The sequence below is a fragment of the Chiloscyllium punctatum genome, chromosome 30, assembly GCF_047496795.1.
Source record: "Chiloscyllium punctatum isolate Juve2018m chromosome 30, sChiPun1.3, whole genome shotgun sequence".
NCBI classification, from domain to species: domain Eukaryota; kingdom Metazoa; phylum Chordata; class Chondrichthyes; order Orectolobiformes; family Hemiscylliidae; genus Chiloscyllium; species Chiloscyllium punctatum.
In genome coordinates this window covers 25,186,159-25,206,819 of record NC_092768.1, presented here as the reverse complement: position 1 = coordinate 25,206,819, position 20,661 = coordinate 25,186,159, and the positions used below count along the sequence as shown (strand labels likewise).

At 45.5% G+C, this 20,661-nt stretch overlaps 1 pseudogene; it reads left to right on the top strand.

The window, feature by feature from the left end:
* LOC140455112 (uncharacterized) overlaps positions 1 to 20,661 on the top strand; it is an 86,809-nt pseudogene that overhangs the window by 42,313 nt on the left and 23,835 nt on the right.

Here is a 20,661-nt window from a genome sequence, read left to right as displayed (position 1 = left end):
TTGTTTGAGACTGAGAATGAATTTTTGATTCAAGTTTTTTGTTTAAATATGCTTAATTAACTGAATTTAAATCACTGTACCCAGGCTGGGATCCATCCTCAGGTTTTCAGTGGATTAGTGGGGCAACCAGATTATTGTCCAGAATATTCCCATTTTCTAAATATCCAAGCATGACATTTCCAGTCCAAAGAAAACATCCTCCTTGCATCGTTCATATGAAGTTGTGTCAATGAGGTCACCCTTCATTCTCTTATACTCTGAGGAATAAAGGTCTCGACCCCTCAAACACAGCTCAGAGAACAATCCCCACCATCTGTTGAATCTTTGTTACATTCGTTATGAGGAAGGTCCATCCTTCTCAGGTAGTGACAACAAAGGTTCTTGGGACGCCAGCTGTGGTTTCAATGAGTGTCTGTAAAATTGCTTTTGAAGTTATATACTTTTGCTAAGGAAATGCAGGAGTGAACAGTGATCTCCATAAACAGGAAATGATATCTGAATACACTTCAGCTGGAGTTCTGAGGAAGAGTCACTCGACTTGACACCTTAACACTGCTCTGGATTAGTGGTGCTGGAAGTGTACAGCAGTTCAGGCAGCAGCCGAGGAGCAGTAAAATCGCGTTTCGGGCAAAAGCCCTTCATCAGGAATACAGGCAGAGAGCCTGAAGGTGGAGAGTTAGGTGAGAGGAGGGTGGGGGTGGGGAGAAAGTAGCATAGAGTACAATAGGTGAGTGGGGGAGGGGATGAAGGTGATAGGTCAGGGGAGGAGGGTGGAGGATAGTGGAAAAGAAGATAGGCAGGTAGGACAAGTCATGGGTACAGTGCTGAACTGGAAGTTTGGAACTAGGGTGAGGTGGGGGAAGGGGAAATGAGGAAACTGTTGAAGTCCACATTGATGCCCTGGGGTTGAAGTGTTCCGAGGCGGAAGATGAGGTGTTCTTCCTCCTGGTGTCTGGTGATGAGGGAGTGGCGGTGAAGGAGGCTCAGGACCTCCATGTCCTTGGCAGAGTGGGAGGGAGAGTTGAAATGTTGGGCCACAGGGTGGTGGGGTTGATTGGTGCGGGTGTCCCAGAGATGTTCCCTAAAGCACTCTGCTAGGAGGCATCCAGTCTCCCTAACATAGAGGAGACCACATCGGGAGCAACAGATACAATAAATGATATTAGTGATGTGCAGGTAAAACTTTGATGGATGTGGAAGGCTCCTTTAGGGCCTTGGAGGGAGGAGGTGTGGGTGCAGGTTTTGCAGTTCCTGTGGTGGCAGGGGAAGGTGCCAGAATGGGAGAGTGGGTTGAAGGGGGGCGTGGACCTGACCAGGTAGTCACGGAGGGAACGGTCTTTAGACAATAGACAATAGACAATAGACAATAGATGCAGGAGTAGGCCATTCTGCCCTTCGAGCCTGCACCGCCATTCAATATGATCATGGCTGATCATTCCTAATTAGTATCCTGTTCCAGCCTTATCTCCGTACCCCTTGACTCCACTATCTTTAAGAGCTCTATCCAATTCTTTCTTAAAAGAATCCAGAGACTGGGCCTCCACTGCCCTCTGGGGCAGAGCATTCCACACAGCCACCACTCTCTGGGTGAAGTAGTTTCTCCTCATCTCTGTCCTAAATGGTCTACCCCGTATTTTTAAGTTGTGTCCTCTGGTTCGGCACTCCCCCATCAACGGAAATATGTTCCCTCCTGCCAGAGTGTCCAATCCTTTCATAAGCCTATACGTTTCAATCAGATCCCCTCTCAGTCTTCTAAACTCAAGGGTATACAAGCCCAGTCGCTTCAGTCTTTCCGTGTAAGGCAATCCTGCCATTCCAGGAATTGACCTCGTGAACCTACGCTGCACTCCCTCAATAGCCAGAATGTCTTTCCTCAAATTTGGAGACCAGAACTGTACACAGTACTCCAGGTGTGGTCTCACCAGGGCCCTGTACAGCTGCAGAAGCACCTCTTTGCTTCTATACTCAATCCCTCTTGTTATGAAGGCCAGCATGCTATTAGCCTTCTTCACGACCTGCTGTACCTGCATGCTTGCCTTCATTGACTGGTGGACAAGAACACCCAGATCTCTCTGAACAGCCCCTTTACCTAATTTGATACCATTGAGGTAGTAATCTGCCTTCCTGTTCTTGCCACCAAAGTGGATAACCAGACATTTATCCACATTAAACTGCATCTGCCATGCATCTGCCCACTCACCTAACTTGTCCAGGTCACCCTGTAATCCCCTAACATCCTCATCACATTTTACCCTACCACCTAGCTTTGTGTCATCAGCAAATTTGCTAATGTTATTGCTGATACCATCTTCTATATCATTTACATATATTGTAAAAAGCTGCGGTCCCAGCACGGATCCCTGCGGTACCCCACTGGTCACTGCCTGCCATTTCGAAATGGAGCCGTTAATCACTACCCTTTGTTTCCTATTAGCCAACCAATTCTCTATCCAATCTAGTACTTTGCCCCCAATCCCGTGCGCCCTAATTTTACTCACTAACCTCTTGTGTGGGACTTTATCAAAAGCTTTCTGAAAGTCCAGGTACACTACATCCACTGGATCTCCCTCGTCCATCTTCCGAGTTACATCCTCAAAAAATTCAAGAAGATTAGTCAAGCATGATTTCCCCTTCATAAATCCATGCTGACTCTGTCCTATCCTGTTACTATTATCCAGATGTGCCGTAATTTCATCCTTTATAATAGACTCCAGCATCTTTCCCACCACTGAGGTCAGACTAACTGGTCTATAATTTCCTGCTTTCTCCCGCCCACCCTTCTTAAAAAGTGGCACAACATTAGCCGCCCTCCAATCCTCAGGAACCGACCCCGATTCTATTGAACTCTGGAAAATAATCACCAGCGCATCCACGATTTCCCGAGCCACCTCCTTCAGTACCCTGGGATGCAGGCCATCAGGTCCCGGAGACTTATCAACCTTCAGACCTAACAGTCTCTCCAACACCAAATCCTGGCAAATAGAAATTCCCTTAAGTTCAGGTCCTTCAGCCACTGTTACCTCAGGGAGATTGCTTGTGTCTTCCCCAGTGAACACAGATCTGAAGTACTCATTTAATTCCTCTGCCATTTCTTCGTTCCCAGTAATATATTCCCCTGCTTCTGTCTTCAAGGGCCCAATTTTTGTCCTAACCATTTTTTTGCCTTGGACATACCTAAAAAAGCTTTTACTATCCTCCTTTATATTCTTGGCCAGTTTACCTTCGTACCTCATTTTTTCTCTGCGTATTTCCTTCTTACTAATCCTCTGTTGTTCTTTAAAAGCTTCCCAGTCCTCCGTTTTCCCGCTTATCTTCGCTAAGTTATACTTTTTCTCTTTTAACCTTATATGCTTCTTTACTTCCCTTGTCAGCCACGGCCGCCCATGTCTCCTCCTGGGATCTTTCTTCCTTTTAGGAATGAACTGATCCTGCATCTTCTGCATTATACACAGAAATATCTGCCATTGTTCCTCCACGGTCTTCCCTGTTAAGGTATTATACCATTGAACTTTGGCCAGTTGCTCCCTCATAGCTCCATATTTCCCTTTATTCAACTGAAATATTGTCACTTCAGATTGTACCCACTCCCTCTCAAATTGCAGATTGAAGCTTATTGTATTATGGTCACTACTTCCCAATGGTTCCTTCACTTCGAGGTCACTGACCAATTCTGGTTCGTTACACAATACCAGATCCAGAATCGCCTTATCCCTGGTCGGCTCCAGCACCAGCTGCACTAAAAATCCATCTCTGAGGCACTCCACAAAGTCTCTTTCTTGAGGCCCGATACCATCCTGATTCTCCCAGTCTACCTGCATGTTAAAATCCCCCATAACAACTGTAGTAACATCTTTGCGACAAGCCAATTTCAGCTCCTGATTCAACTTACCTCCAACATCCAGACTACTGTTTGGGGGCCTGTAGATGACTCCCATGAGGGTCTTTTTACCCTTAGTGTTTCGAAGCTCTATCCACACTGACTCTACATCCCCTGACTCTAGGTCCGCCCGCGCAAGGGACTGAATATCCTCCCTTACCAACAAGGCCACCCCACCCCCTCTGCCCGTCAGTCTATCCTTACGATAACACATGTAGCCTTGAATATTCATTTCCCAGGCCCTGTCCCCATGAAGCCACGTCTCAGTTATCCCCACAATATCGTATCTGCCAATTTCCAAAAGAGCCTCAAGCTCATCCACCTTGTGTCTAATGCTTCGTGCATTCATATATAGAATTTTTAATTTGTTACTGCTCTCACCCTTCCCCTCAACCCTTATTTCACTCAACTTTACAGCATGATGCCTTTTCCAGTTTTCTGCCTCCTTGCGTCTGGTGGTGAGGGAGCGGTGGTGAAGGAGGCCCAGGACCTCCATGTCCTTGGCAGAGTGGGAGGGGGAGTTGAAATGTTGGGCCACAGGCTGGTATGGTTGATTGGTGCAGGTGTCCCAGAGATGTGACACCTCCCTCCCCTTCCTGGACCTCTCCATCTCCATTAATGACAACCGACTTGATACCGACATTTTTTACAAACCCACCGGCGGAAGGCAGAAAGGGGTGGGGAGGGAAATATGGTGGTCTGGTGGTGGGGTCTGTTTGGATGTGGCGGAAATGTCGGCAGATGATTTGGTTTATGCAAAGGTTGGTAGGGTGGAAGGTGAGCACCAGGGGTGTTCTGTCCTTGTTACGGTTGGAGGGGTGGGGTCTGAGGGCGGAGGTGCAGGATGTGGACGAGATGCGTTGGAGGGCATCTTTAACCACGTGGGAAGGGAAATTGCGGTCTCTAAAGAAGGAGGCCATCTGGTGTGTTCTATGGTGGAACTGATTCTCCTGTGAGCAGATACGGCGGAGGAGGAGGAATTGGGAAAATGGGATGTCATTTTTGCAGGAGGTAGGGTGGGAAGAGGTGTAATCCAGGTAGCTGTGGGAGCCGGTGGGTTTGTAAAAAATGTCGGTATCAAGTCGGTTGTCATTAATGGAGATGGAGAGGTCCAGGAAGGGGAGGGAGGTGTCACATCTCTGGGACACCTGCACCAATCAACCATACCAGCCTGTGGCCCAACATTTCAACTCCCCCTCCCACTCTGCCAAGGACATGGAGGTCCTGGGCCTCCTTCACCACCGCTCCCTCACCACCAGACGCCAGGAGGAAGAACGCCTCAGGAATGCCTGTATTCCTGATGAAGGGCTTTTGCCCAAAATGTTGATTTTACTGCTCTTTGGATGCTGCCTGAACTGCTGCCTGAACTCTTCCAGCACCACTAATCCAGAATCTGGTTTCTGCAGTCATTGTTTTTTACCTGCCTTAACACTGCTCCACACAGATGCTGCCAGACCAGCTGAGCTTTTCCATCAATTTCTGCTTTGCTTTCACACTTTCACTGGATATTGGTGAACAATTTTCAAAATTGTGTTCTAGATGATCCTCTGACAGGTGGTTTCTTCGAGAGAGTTCAGCGTAAGGTAATTTGCTCCTCAGAGTGAATCCCATTGCAATTTTCAGCAGAATAATGAAAACAAAACTGGAATGCAGCAGATTGTAAGTGATGTGTCCAAGTCAGTATTTTGCTTCTAACTTAGCACTGGTTAGCACTGCTGCCTCACAGCGTCAGGTACCTGGGTTCGATTCCAGCCTCAGGAGACTGTGTGGAGTTTGCACATTCTTCCCGCCTCTGCGTGGGTTTCCTTTGGATGATTCAATTTCTTCCCACAGTCAAAAGATGTACAGATTAAATGGATTGGCCATGGGAAATGCACATGACAAGGAGAGGTCAGTGGGTAGATATGGGTGGGGTGTTTTTCAGAGAATCGATGTGGATTCAAATTAAATTAAATTTGTTAAACTCAAAATAGGAAAAGACGAGATCTGTGGGGCAGGAGCAGGCAGAAACAATGAATATGCACAGGCAATCTTGTTTGTGGATTTTGGGAAGGAAGTGAAAGCGGGTTGTGCGGGACTGGGAGTTTATCAACTTGGAGCCAGTGGAGGGAGGAGAGATGATGTGATTACCAGATGCAATGAGGTTGGTGACCAGACTTGACACAATGGCCTGATGTTCCATGCTGAGATTATGATCGAGAGGGAGATAGCAGGATGTAACGGAGAGCTGGTGACTCTCAATTCCAGGATCAGCTGAACTCTTCCTTAGATTCTCTCACAGAGAGGAAATCGTCAGTTCTACAAACGGAACTGACCCAGAAACGGAAGATTTCCGAATTGAGGGTGAGCTCTCCCCGTGCTGATTCTCTGGGATCTCGGTTGGTTTTGTTCCCTTTATCGTGGGACATTAATGAGGTTTCACATTTCATTTGGTAGGAACAGGCGAGCAGTCTGCAGACCCACATCACATCCGAGTTCACTAAAATGCACCAGATTCTCACTGAGAAAGAGCAGCGTTTACTCAGAGATCTCAGGGAAGAAGAGGAGAGGGTTGTGGAACCGATGGAGAAAAACCTTCGAGACATTCAGGAGAATTTAAATTCTATTGAGGAGGAACTCTCAAAATTACAGAAACAGATGGAGCAAACGGACGAGCGGATTGCAAGTTATTTCAGACAGATTTCGGACATGATGACAACTGTAAAAATAATATTGAATTTAGTGTAAAAAAATCTGTTTTTTGTAACCGCTGCCACACTGCCTACAGAATCTCGGGAATTCTCCCGGGAATGTGTTGTGATGTTTTTAATTGTTTTGTTATTATCTCCGTGTTCCCCGAGTTTAATGATCTCCTGGAACTCCCATAGTAATCCAGTTCCATGTGGAGAGTGTGTGGGTGAGTCTGGTACAGTGGGAGTGTGAGAGTCACTGTCTTTGTGAACGGGACTGATGGTCAGTTCCAGTTTATTTTACCCTCTCTTCGATCTTCGTTCCAAAATGTATCACTGCACACTTCCGTGTTGTGTCTGCTCATTTCAGCAAGGTAAAAACAATGACTGCAGATGCTGGAAACCAGAGTCAAGATTAGAGTGGTGCTGGAAAAGCACAGCAGGTCAGGCAGCATCCAAGGTGCAGGAAAATCGACGTTTCGGGCAAAAACCCTTCATCGCCTCATTTCAGCAGCCTGTCTGTCTCCTCCTGAAATCTGTTACTGCCATCCTCACTGTTTGTGATTAATTTCTTTCAGGAGGAAGCTTGTCGGAAGATAAGGTTGGACATGCTCTTTACTGAAACTCTGCACAGTTTGCTCAATAACTCAGGGACGGGTTATTATGGGGTTATTTCCTGGTTATTGTCGCTGCTGAAAAGCGTTGTTTATCGGGCCCCAGTGTTTTTATAATAAGAAGCTTCTTGCAGATTTGAAACAGTATTAGATTTTGTAAAACTCTTCTGCAATATTGTAAACTATATCAAGATGCCTGTAAATAATACAACCTGGGGTTCATAGGCTAGATGGGATCACTGCCCTGATTTGGGCTGTTTGTGTGACTGTGACTTTGCCCCTGAACCTGAGAGAGGCACACGGTCACTGTTTCCAATGTTTCCCTGTCCCTGCATGGCTGCTGATTAACCCGAGACAGTCAGGGTTTAAAGGGGGAAATCACAGAATCAGAGAGATGTGCAGAACAGAAACAGACCCTTTGGGCCAACTCGTCCATGCCGACCATTTATCCTAACCTAATCTGGTCCCATTTACCAGCATTTGGCCCATATCCCTCGATACCCTTCCTATTCATATACCCACCCAGATGCATTTTCAATGCTGTAATTGTACCAGCCTCCACCACTTCCTCTGGCAGCTCATTCCATACAAGCGCCACCCTCTGCGTGAAAATGTTGCCCCTTAGGTCTATTCTATATCTTTCTCCTCTCACCGTAAAGCTATGCCCTCAAGTTCTGGACTCCCCCATGCTAGGGAAAATACTTTGTCTAATTATCCTATCCATACACCTCATGATTCTATAAACCTCTGTAAGGTCACCCCTTAGCCTCAATGCCCCAGGGAAAACAGTTCCAGCCTATTCAGCCTCTCCCCATAGCTCAAATTCTCCAACCCTGGCAACATCTTTGTAAAGCTTTTCTGAACCTTTTCAAGTTTCACAACATCCTTCCGATAAGAAGGAGACTAGAACTGCATGCAATATTCCAAAAGTGTACAGCTGCCATATGACCTCCCAACTCTGATACTCAGTGCTCAATAAAGGAAAGTATCCCAAATACCTTCTTCACTATCTTATTTATCTGTGACTCTACTTTCAAGGAACTATGAACATGCACAACAAGGTCTCTTTGTTCAGAAAAACACTCCTCAGGACCTTACCATTAAGTGTATAAGTTTTGCTAAGATTTACTTTTCCAAAATGTAGCACCTCACATTTATGTAAATTAAAGTCCATTTGACACTTCTCAACCCATTGGCCCATCTGATCAAGATCCCATTGTACTCTGAGGTAATCTTCTTCACTGTCCACTACATCTCCAATTTTGGTGTCATCTGCAAATTTAGTAAACATATCTCCAAGGTTCATATCCAAATCATTTATGTAAATGATGAAAGGTAGTAGACCCAGCACCAATTGTGGCACACCACTGGACTCAGGCCTCCAGTCTGAACAGCAACCCTCCACAACCACCCTCTGTCTTCTACCTCCGAGCCACTTCTGCATCCATTTAGCTAGTTGTCCCTGTATTCCATGAGATCTCACCTTGCTCACCAGTGTCCCATGGGGAACCTCATCGAACGATATATTGAAGTCCAAATAGACCATGTCCACTCCTCTGCCCTCATCAAATCTCTTTGTTACTTATTCAAAATCTCGATCAAGTTCGTGAGACATAGTTTCCCACACACAAAGTCATGCTTACTATCCCTCCTAATTAGTCCTTGCCTTTGCAAATACATATGAAGTTTGTCCCTCAGGATTCCCTCCAACAACTTGCCCACCACCAGTGCTAGACACACTGGTCTATTGTTCTGACTTTCCCTTAACATCTTTCTTAAATAGTGGCACCACGTTAGCCAACCTCTAGTTTTCCAGCACCTCACTTGTGACTATCAATGATACAAATATCTCAGCAAGGGGCCCAACAATCACTTCTGTAGCCTCCCACAGAGGTCCTGGATACACCTGATAAGGTCCTGGGGATTTATCCACTTTTATCCATTTGAAGACATCCAGCACCTCCTTCTCTGTAATATGGTCATTTTTCAAGACATCACCATCTATTTCCCCACTTTCTATATAGAGTCATAGAGATGTACAGCATGGAAACAGACACTTCAGTCCATGCTGACCAGATATCCCAACCCAATGTAGTCCCACCTGCCAGGATCGGCCCGTATCCCTCCAAACCCTTCCTATTCATATACCCATCCAAATGCCTCTTAAATGTTGCAATTTTACCAGCATCCACTACTTCCTCTGGCAGCTCATTCCATAGATGTGCCACTCTCTGTGTGAAAAAGTTGCCCCTTAGGTCTCTTTTATATCTTTCCCCTCTCACCCTAAATCTATGCCTTCGAGTTCTGGACTCCCCGACCACAGGGAAAAGACTTGCCTATTTATCCTATCCATGCCCCTGATAATTTTGTCAACCTCTATAATGTGGCCTCTCAGCCGCCAACACTCCGGGGAAAACAGTTCAGCTTCTCCCTATAGCTCAAATCCTCCAATCCTGGCAACATCCTTGTAAATTGTTTTTGAACACTTTCAGGTTTCACAAGATCTTTCCAATAGGAAGGAGACCAGAATTGCATGCAATATTCCAACAGTGGCCTAACCAATGTCTTATATAGCCGCAACATGACTTCCCAACTCCTGTACTCAGTACTCTGACCAATAAAGGAAAGCATATCAAACGCCTTCTTCACTATCCTATCTACTTGTAACTCCACTTTCAAGGAGCTATGAACCTGCACTCCATGGTCTCTTTGTTCGGCAGCACTCCATAGGACATTACCATTAAGTGTATAAGTCCTGCTAATATTTCCTTTCCCAAAATGCAGCACCTCGCATTTATCTGAATTAAACTCCATCTGCCTCTTCTCAGCCCATTGACCCATCTGGTCCAGATCCTGTTGTAATCTGAGGTAACCCTCTTTGCTGTCCACTACACCTCCAATTTTGGTGTAATCTGCAAACTTACTAACTGTACCTCTTGTGCTCGAATCTAAATCATTTATGAAAATGACAAAAAGCAGAGGACCTAGCACCAATCCTTGTGGCACTCCACTGGTCACAGGCCTCCAGTCTGAAAAACAACCCTCCACCACCACCCTCTGCCTTCTACCTTTGAAGTCCATATAGATTACATCTACCGCTCTGTTGTCATCAATCCTCTTTGTTACTTCTTCAAAAAACTCAATCAAGTTTGTGAGACATGATTTCCCATGTTAACAAAACCATGTTAACTATTCCTGATCCGTCCTTACCTTTCCAAATACATGTACATCCTGTCCCTCAGGGCGCCCTCCGACAACTTGCCCACCACTAATATCAGGATCACTGGTCTCTAGTTCCCTGGCTTGTCCTTACCACCCTTCTTAAACAGTGGCACCACATTAGCCAACTTCCAGTCTTTGAGCACCTCACCTGTGACTATCAATGATACAAATATCTCAGCAAGAGGCCCAATAATCACTTCTCTAGCTTCCCACAGAGTTCTAGGATACACCTGATCAGGTCCTGGGGAGAATGGAATGGAGTATTTACAGGAAGCAGGGTGTGAGGATGGACAATCCAGTTATCTGTGGGAGTCAGTGGGTTTATAATGGATATTGGTGGCCAGTCTATTCCCAGAAATGGAAATAGGATGTCATGGAAAGGAATGGAGGAGTCAGAGCTGGACCAGGTTAAGGAGAAAGTGGGGTGGAAGTTGGAAGCATCATTGATAAACCTTTCCAATTCCAGATGAGAGCATGAGACAGCCTTAATATTATCATCAATATACCAGAGAAAAGGTTATGGGTGGAGGCTGGAATAGGACGGAACAAGGAATATTCCAACTACCCCACGAAGAGACAGGCATAACTAAGGCCCATGCTGGTATCCATGGTCACCCCGCTGACGTGAAGAAAATGAGTGGAGTTAAAAGAGAAGTTTTTGAGGGTGAGGATGAGATCAGCCAAGGGGTGGCGGGGGAGTGGGGTTGGTTCAGACCTTTGTTCTAGGAAGAAGCAGAGAGCCCTGAGAACAATGGGGGATGGAGGTGTAAAGGGATTGCACATCCATGGGAAAGAGGAGGTGGCTGGAGTCTTCATATTGGAAATTTTGGAACTTACAAAAAAGTGTACAAGAAATTGTGATCATAAGTGGGCCAGGACAGGACCAGCGAGTCATGGTGGGAACTGATGAGTTCTGTGCGACAGGAGCTGGCAAGAATCAATGTGTCTGCCAGGGCATTCCTGTTTGAGCATGTTTGGAAGGGGGTAGAAGTGAGCTGTGTCAGGCTGGGGGCCTATCAGCTGGGAAGCAGTAGGAGTGGGGGTGGGGGGTGGGTGGGAGGAGAGATCACCAGATGAAATGAGATCAGTGACCATGGTTGACACAATGGTTTGATGTTTCATTGTGGATTCATGGTCTGGGGGAGATAGGAGAAGGCATCTGAGAGCTCGTGCTCAGCCTCTACAATGTAGAGGCCAGTCTGCCAGGCTACAACAGTCCCACCCTGATCAGCAGGCTTCATAACAAAGTCAGGGTTGGATTTGAGAGCACTGCCTCCAAGCTGACAGCCCGCCAAGCCCACACAACTCACTTCTACTTCCTTCCCAAAATTCACAACAAAACTCATTGTTTTGGCCTGCTCCCGCCCCACAGAAGTCATCACGTCCTACCTTGATTCGGTCTTTTATCCCCTGGATCAGTTCCTATCCACATATTCGATGAAGGACTTCAATACTTCAAGTCCTGAGTATTGAAGTATATTCAGTACTTCAATACTGAGTCCTGAAGGCTGCAAGGTCCCCCATTGGGAAATGAGATACTGTTCTTCCAGCTCAAGGCTCAGCATAAACTGAAAGAACAGCATCTCATTTTCCACTCCATTAAGGCCACATCCTCAGAGAGAATCATAGAGATGTACAGCATGTAACAGACCCTTCAGCCTAATTTGTCCAAGCTGACCAAATATCTTAAACTAATCAAGTCCCATTTGCCAGCACTTGGCCCGCATCCCTCGAAACACATCCTATTCATTTACACACCCGGGTGCCTTTTAAATGTTGTAATTGTACCAGTCTCCACCACTTTGTCTGGCAGCTCACTCCATACACGCACCACCCTCTGTGTGATAAAGTTGCCCCTTTCCTTCTCCACAATAAATCACTGAAGTGAAATATTCATCTAGCGCCTCACGCATCGCCTGTACTTACACCTGGGTTCAATTCCTGACTCGGGTAACTGACTGTGTGGAGTTTGCACATTCTCCCCGTGTCTGCATGGGTTTCCTCCGGGTGCTCTGGTTTCCTCCCACAGTCCAAAGATGTGCAGGCCAGGTGGATCGGCCATGATAAATTGCCCGTAGTGTTAGGTAAAGGGGTTAATGTAGGGGAATGGGTGGGTTGCGCTTCAGCGGGTCGGTGTGGACTTGTTGGGCCGAAGGGCCTGTTTCCACACTGTAAGTAATCTAATCTAATCTAAAAAAATCTAATCTAATGTAGACATCTCACCCTAAACCAATGCCATCTGTTCTGGAGTCCCCAACCCCAGGGAAAATATCTTGTCTATTTACCCTATCCATGAGTTTATAAACCTCTATAAGGTCATCATTCAGTCTCCGGCATTCCACAGTAAACCTATTCAACCTCTCCCTGTGGCTCAAATCTTCCAGTTCTGGCAACATCCTTGTGAATCTTTTCTGAATCCTTTCAAGTTTCATAACATCCTTCTGATCAGAAGGAGACCAGAATTGCACACAATATTCTGAAAGTGACCTAACCAATGTCTTCTATTGCCACGGCATTACCTCCCAACTCCTAAACTCAGTGCTCTGATCAATAAATGATAGCATTTCAAACGCCTTCTTCACTATCCTATCTACCTGAGACTCGACTTTCAAGGAACAATGAGCCTGCACTCCAAGGTCTCTTTGTTCACCAACACTCCCCAGACCTTACCATTAGGTGTATATGTCCTGCTCAGATTTGCTTTTCCAAAATGCATCTCCTCACATTTATCTAAATTTAACTTCATTTGCCACTCCTCAGCCCATTGGCCCATCTGATCAAGATCCCATTTTACTCTGAGGTAAACTTCTTCGCTGTCCACAACACCTCCAATTTTGATGTAATCTGCAAACTGACTAAATATACTTTCTATGTTCACATCCAAATCATCCAAAACAAAAAGCAGTGGATCCAGCACCAATCCTTGTGGCACACTACTGGTGTGCCACTACAGGCCTCCAAAGTAAACCTCCACCACCATCCTCTGTCTTCTACCTTCAAGCCAGTTCTGTATCCAAATGGCTAATTCTCACTCTGTTCCATGAGATCCAATTTTGCCAACTAGTCTACCATGAGGAATCTTGTCAAACACCTTACTGAAGTCCATATTGATCACATCCACTGCTCTGCCCTCAACAATCCTCTTCATTATTCCTTCAAAAATCTCAAACAAGTCAGTGAGACATGATTTCCCATTTAAAAAAAGCCATGTTGACAACATCTAATCAGTCCTTGCCTTTCCAAACACATGTAAGTCCAATCCCTCAGGACTCTCTCCAACAACACGCTCACCACCAATGTCAGGCTCACTGGTCTATCATTCCCTGGTTTTCTTTACCACCTTTCTTAAATAGTGGCACCATGTTAGCCAACTTTCAGTCTTCTGGCACATCACCTTTGACTATTGATGATACAAATACCTCAGCAAGATGCCCAGCAATCACTTCCCTAGCTTCCCACAGAGTTCGAGGTTACACCTGATCAGGTCCTGGGGTTTTATCCACCGTTATGCATTTTAAGTGTTCAGGCACCCCCTCTTCTGTAATATGGACATTTTTCAAAATGTTACCATCGACTTCACAACATTCTATACCTTCCATGTCCTTCTCCACAGTAGACACTGATGCACAGTACTCATCTTATAATGCACCCACCTCCTTCTGTTCTACACAGAGACTTGCTGATTTTGAGGTGCCCTATTTTCTCCAAAGTTACCCTTTTGCCCTTCTGTATTTATTGAATCCCTTTGCATTCTCCTTAACCCGATTTGCCAAAGCTATCTCATGCCCCGCTTTTACCCTCCTGATTTTCTTTTAAGTATACTCCAACTGTCTTTATACAATGATTCACACAATTGCAGCTGTCTTTTCCTGACATATGCTTCTTTCTTTTTCTGAACCAAAGATTGAATTTCTCCAGTCATCCATCATTCCCTACAACTACCAACCTCCCCTTTCACACTAAGATGGCTGTACTGTCTGTGACAACACAGGGTAAATCTCTCTGCTAACTTAAACCAGCTACACAGAAAAGATTCAGCCCGTGCTGTAATCTGTTAAAATTCGAGAGGCAAACAACTATCCCGGAGGTGGATTAGTGCTGCTGGAAAAGCTCAGCAGTTCAGGCAGCATACGAGGAGCAGTAAAATCGACGTTTCGGGCAAAAACCCTTCATCAAGAATACCACGTATTCCACGATGAAGGGCTTTTGCCCTAAATGTCGATTTTCCTGCTCCTGGGATGTTGCCTGAACTGCTGTGCTTTTCCAGCAGCATTAATCCAGAATCTGGTTTCCAACATCTGCAGTCGTTTTTACCAACTATCCCAGAGGTCACTACTTAAGGTAAGAAATAACAATAGTATTCTTTAAATCCAACAGAGAATATTAAAACCAACAGCAATTAACAACTCCTTTCTCTTTGTCAGAGAAATTAGCCCAGTAAAGCAGAATCGCACAAGCCAGATCGGGTGAAATTGACAAGCTCTTTTTTTACAAGCCACAGCACTGGAATAGAAATTGACTGAGTTGAAACGACACAGACAGTCTGTCCGGGTAGCCAAAAACTCTTTTCCTCGAGCTGAGAATCAAGCCAGGTTTTGTAGGAATCTTGTACAATGAGGTTAATTAAAATGGGGAAAGATACATTGTATTTGGAAATTAAGTAACCCATTTGCAATGGTGAAAATTGAAAAAAACTTATCGCAAGAATGTCCTGATTGTCGATACAGTGTAATTGCAGCATCAATGAGGTCTGGATGGGATCAGGAGATTTCAGCTCTCTTTGCACGTAGGTGAGATTTTTTTTTGAAACAATAAGGTGTTTCCATTGTTCCTGTGCTGTAAGCAAGGTTTTCTGGCGCCTCTCTTGACCCCTCCTCTGTGTGGCTTTGGCATTGCTGGGTTATGAAACTGCCCTCGGGGCTTGGGGACAACTGGGTTAACTGAGCCCAGGAAGCTTATTCTGAGTGCGTCTTGGGAAGCGTATTTCCTTGTCTGCGAGTGACTATGGTAATTTCTGGATTTTCCTGTCAGCCTGTTTGGTCAATGCTGAGGCATTCTGGGTGTTTATGTAATGTTTTGGACAGGTTTGATATCCTGTGTTCTATGTGGGCATACTATGGGTAGGCAGGGTGGCAGATTTTTTCCCAAACTCTTAAAATTATTTTTTAACCTTCCTAGTATACTAGTATGATAAGAAAATCCCGATACATTTTTGTTTTAAATCACGCTTCAAAAACCAGTCAGCTTTATTGTTAGAAACGAAAATCCCTTCTTAATAATCGCTCTAGACAAATTCAGGAAAACAAAGTTTTATTAGCAAGTCTGCAGAGTTGGGCACCCTTCTGAGAAAAAGGCGCCCCGAGGCTTACAAAGTTTCTCATTATATACAGCACAAGTCCCTCCCCTCCTTGGCTCTAACGAGCCATGAGGTTCACATTCTTAAACCATCATTATTCTCCAATTTGCACCCTTATCACAAAGTCTGCAACAAATGTCTCCAGACCCTCCCCTTCCTGGCTCTAACGAGCCATGAGGTTCACATTCTTAAACCGTCATTATTCTCCAATTTGCACCCTTATCACAAAGTCTGCAACAAATGTCTCCAATGTCTCCAGAGTTGTTGTTTTTCTCACCCTGTAGTCTTATCAGTCAAAGACTTATTCTTCTCTGTCTGTGCTAGCGGTCTTATCAATCTGTAGCAGATGTCTCTGTATCAATCTGTAGCAGATGTCTCTCGAGTCGTTTCCCTATCCTGCAGTCTTATCAGTCAAGGACTCATCCTTCCCTGCCTGTGTTAATGGTTTCATCAATCAAGGACCTGTTTGTTTTTACTCTGCTCACAAATTGTCAGCATTATGCACAATTTAAACTATTCTACTTTTGAGTATACAAAATGTTTTAGAAAAGAAGCAAAAGTTTTGTCTTTTATTATAGATCAGCCTGTGGTCCAGGCACATCTTAAAGTTTGAACCGAAATTACCTCTCACATTTATCAATTCTCCTTAGTAGATTTTTCTCTGCAGATTTTCTCAAGGTCACTTTTGATGTTCTGCTGCACAAACTTATAGACAGGTACCTTTCAGTGATTTGTTCTGCTAGCAGTGGGTGGCTCAGTGGTTAGCACTGTTCCCTCATAGCACCAGAGTCCCAGGTTCAATTCCAGCCTGGGGTGACTGTCTGTGTGGAGTTTGCACATTCTCCCTGTGTCTCTGTTTCCTGCAGGTGCTCTGGTTTCCTCCCACTGTCCAAAGATGTGCAGGTTAGATGAATTGGCCATGATAAATTGCCCCATAGTGTTAGTTGCATTAGTCAGATGGAAATGGGTCTGGGTGGGTTACTCTTCGGAGGGTTGGTGTGGACTTGTTGGGCCAAAGGGCCTGTTTCCACACTGTAGATAATATACATGATTTGCAGATGCCAGTGTTGGACTGGGGTGTACAAAGTTAAAAATCCCACAACACCAGGTTATAGTTCAACAGGTTTAATTGAAAGTACACAATTGGTAGATTAGTCTGTACTTGTTGCTGGTTTGGCAGTTCTCCTTCTAACTGTTCAAAATGTCCAGTTTTATACCACACAACTAAATTCAAATGATCTTGGATTTGGTATCTTGAGGCATAATTTAAACTGATTGGCCAAATTTGAATTTGGTTTTTTGTTTCATGACAAGCCAGATGCTGCTGTTTGTATTGACCAAGTGTTACATTGCTACTGCGTTCAGGAATCTCTGTGCTTTGTTAGTCCTTGCAAGCTTTTCAACTCTCTTAAAGGTACAGTACACCTCTACACCTTCATAACTTGTCTCTGGACACTTGTTATCTCATTTTTGAAGGCTTCCCATTTTCCAGCCATCCCTTCAACTGTGAATATCTGCCCACAATCAACTTTTGAAAGCAAGTGAGCTTAAACCCTCTTCATCACCCTGTCCACCTGCAACTCCACCCTAAGGAATCATGTACCTGCACCCCCAGGCCTCCCACTCAGTAACACTTCCCAGGGCCACACCATCAACTGTGTTAGACCTGGCCTGGTTCAACCAACCAAATGCAACATTTATCTAAATTATACTCCATCTGCAACTCCTTGGTCCATTGGCCCCTCTGATCCTGTTGCAGTCTGAGATAATCTTCTTTACAGTTCACTAGGTGTCATTTTTGTGTCAACTGCCAACTTATTAACTATGCTTCCTGTTCTTGCACCCAAATGATTTATATACATGACTAAAAGCAGTGGGACCCAGCACCAATCCTTGTGGCACACCGTTGGTCAACGGCCTCCAGTCTGAAAAGCAACCCTCTGCCCTAACGCTCTGTATCCTATCTTCAAGCCAACTTTCTTTTACTGAATTGGCAATCCTCCCTGGAACCCATATGATCTAACTTCTATAACCAGTTTATCATGTGGAACCTTGTTAAAAGTTTTTTTCTAGTTCACCTCAACAACATCTATCGTTCTACCTTCATTAATCATCTTTGTTACCTCTTCAAAAAACTCAATCAAGATGTGATCTCCCACTTACAAAGCTTTATTGACTATTCCTAATAAATCCTTGCCTTTCCAATTGCATGTAAATCCTGTCCCGCCCTCTCCAATAACTGACCTACCACTGATGTAAAGCTCACTGGTCTGTAGTTTCCTTGCTTTTCCTTACAGCCTTTCTTAAATAATGGCAGCAAATTAGCGAACCCCCAGCTCTGACACCTCACTTGTAGCTGTAGATAATACAAATATGTCAGTAAGAGGACCAGCAATCTCTTCCCTAGCTTCTCTAGTTCCTGGGAAACACCTGATCGGGTCCCAGGGATTTATCTCACTTTACATATTTGAAGACCTCCACAGCACATCCTCTTTCTGTAATATGAACTCTTTTCAAGGCATCACTATTTATTTCCCAAGTACCCTAGCTAACAAGTTGATCGTCTCTTGATGACCAACATGGCCAAATTACTCACTGTTCCTGCACGCTAACGTTTTCTGACTCATGCATCAGAACACCCAGATCACTCTGCACCTCATAATTCTGCAGGTTTTCTCTGTTTAAGTAATGCTCCTTGTTTTTAAAATTCCTCCTTGTGAAGACTCCCTTTCCCATCACATCACTCAGGCCTCACACAATCCCCATTCTCTCACCCCACAAACTCCCATCCATCACCCCAAAGTTGTCCTATCTCCTCACCCTTGCCTCCCGCATGTATCTCCTCTCCCTCTTCAACCTCAATCACTCCCTCCAGCAAAGCAATTCCTTTCAACAATGCCTACCTCTCCTACACTTCTCCTTCATTTACTCCTCTTCCTCACACTCCCCCACACCACACCCCTCACCACCCCCAGTCTCCCTCCATGCTCCCACTTCAATTGCACTCCCCCTTGCTCCTGTCTCTCCTCGCCCTTTACACTCATCCTACATCAATACCAAACACATCACTCTCCTGACCGTCTTACCCTCACATCCACGCATCCTCCCTCTCCCATCTCACTTACACTAGCCCTCATTTCTCTTCCAGCCTCCTCTCCAATTACTCCTCAACCTCATTCTTAACCCCTGACACTCACATCCCAACACCCCGCTCCCCCCCCCCCCCCCACAGACTCTTCATTCTCCTGCTATGGGCTAGACCAGACTCACTCAAAACATTGCAAGACGGTGGCCCAGACCCTAACATTTCTAATTGTTTTCAGCAGGGATACAGTGGATATTCCAGGAGAGATGCAGCTGGCTCAACCACTCAGTTTGAAACAAAGCAGTATTTATTTACACATGGACAGAACTAAACAATTTCAGAATAATATAGCTATTTAAAAACCAATTGACTCATTCGCAACTTAATGATGTTGTTCCAAGTATTTGCAACATCCCCATAAAAAAAAGCCTCAGCAAAAAGAGGAAAATTCAAACCCAGATTCTTACAGGAGGGATGTCACAGAGAGGATCAGCATGGAGCTGTTTCTTTGACCAGCAGCCTCAAAAGCCTGACTACTTGCTAAACCAAACCAAGCCAAAACCACAGTAAAGTTGAAATGGGAGAACTTGAAAGCCTGCGGCAGTATCTGTTAACTAGAATCAAATCGGCCCTAGAACACATACAAACCAGACACATGGGAAGTGATGCAGTTATGGCCCCTCTGTAAAAGACAGGGACAAACTAACCTTGTTAAAGGAGCAGCATCATGACACCACTCACACCCGTATGCTCTCAGCTTCTCCCATTCATCTCCCTTTCACTTTCTCGCCTCCTGTCTCCCTGATTCTCCTCCTCTGAGTCATCCTCCTCATTTTCATCCCCACCCCATCCCAGTTGCTGCCAATTTCCCTCTCTTTTTACCTTACCCCCTGCCTCTCCCCTCCTCCACACTCATGACCTCACACACAACCCATCTCTTTATTCATCCGATAACCATCTCCTCAGATTCCTTGTCCCTACCCCTCACTGCATTCCCCTTCCACCTCCACACAGGCTCCACTCTCCTCACCTTCCCTCCCCATCACTTTCCCATGGATCTCATTCTCCACTCCCTACCTCTAGCCAACACTCCCTCCTGATCTCCCGCCCGACTCTCACCTGCTTTCACTGACCCCCCCACTTCTGCTCACTCCCGTCTTTGACCCGACTCTCCCTACCATCCACCCTCAGCTCTCCCACTCCTTCTGTGGCCACCTGCTCACTCCCCATTCACTCTTTCCTCTCATTCATTGGCCTCACTCTCCCTGGCTCCTCTCTCCCTCCCTCTCACTGACGGTGTTATTTGATCTCTCCCCCAGCTCCAGCCTCTCTGACTCTGGACCCGAACACAGCACATCCCCGGCTCAAACTGACTGAGGACCGGACCAGTGTGAGACTCGGGAACAAACACCATCTGCTCCCTGACTCCCCGGAGAGATCTGATCCCTGGCTCTGTGTCCTGCTCATCACAGGGATTCACATCAGGGAGACATTACTGGGAGGTGGAGGTGGAGGGCTAAGATGGAGTGGCTTCTGGGAGTGGCTCGAGAGTCTGTGAAGAGGAAACGGGGGGATCAAACTGATCCCGGAGACTGGATTCTGGATTGTGGGGCTGCTACCTGGATGTGGATATTTTGCCGCCACCTCCCCCTCTTCTGACATTCCACTGTCCCCGAGTGTGAATCCCCGGAAGATCGGGGTTTTCCTGGACTATGAGGGGGGACAGGTATCATTTTACAATGCGGACACCATGTCCCATCTCCACACTTTCACCCACACTTTCACTGAGAGGATCTTTCCCATCTTCCATCCGGGATTGAATGGCGGCGGGAAAAACT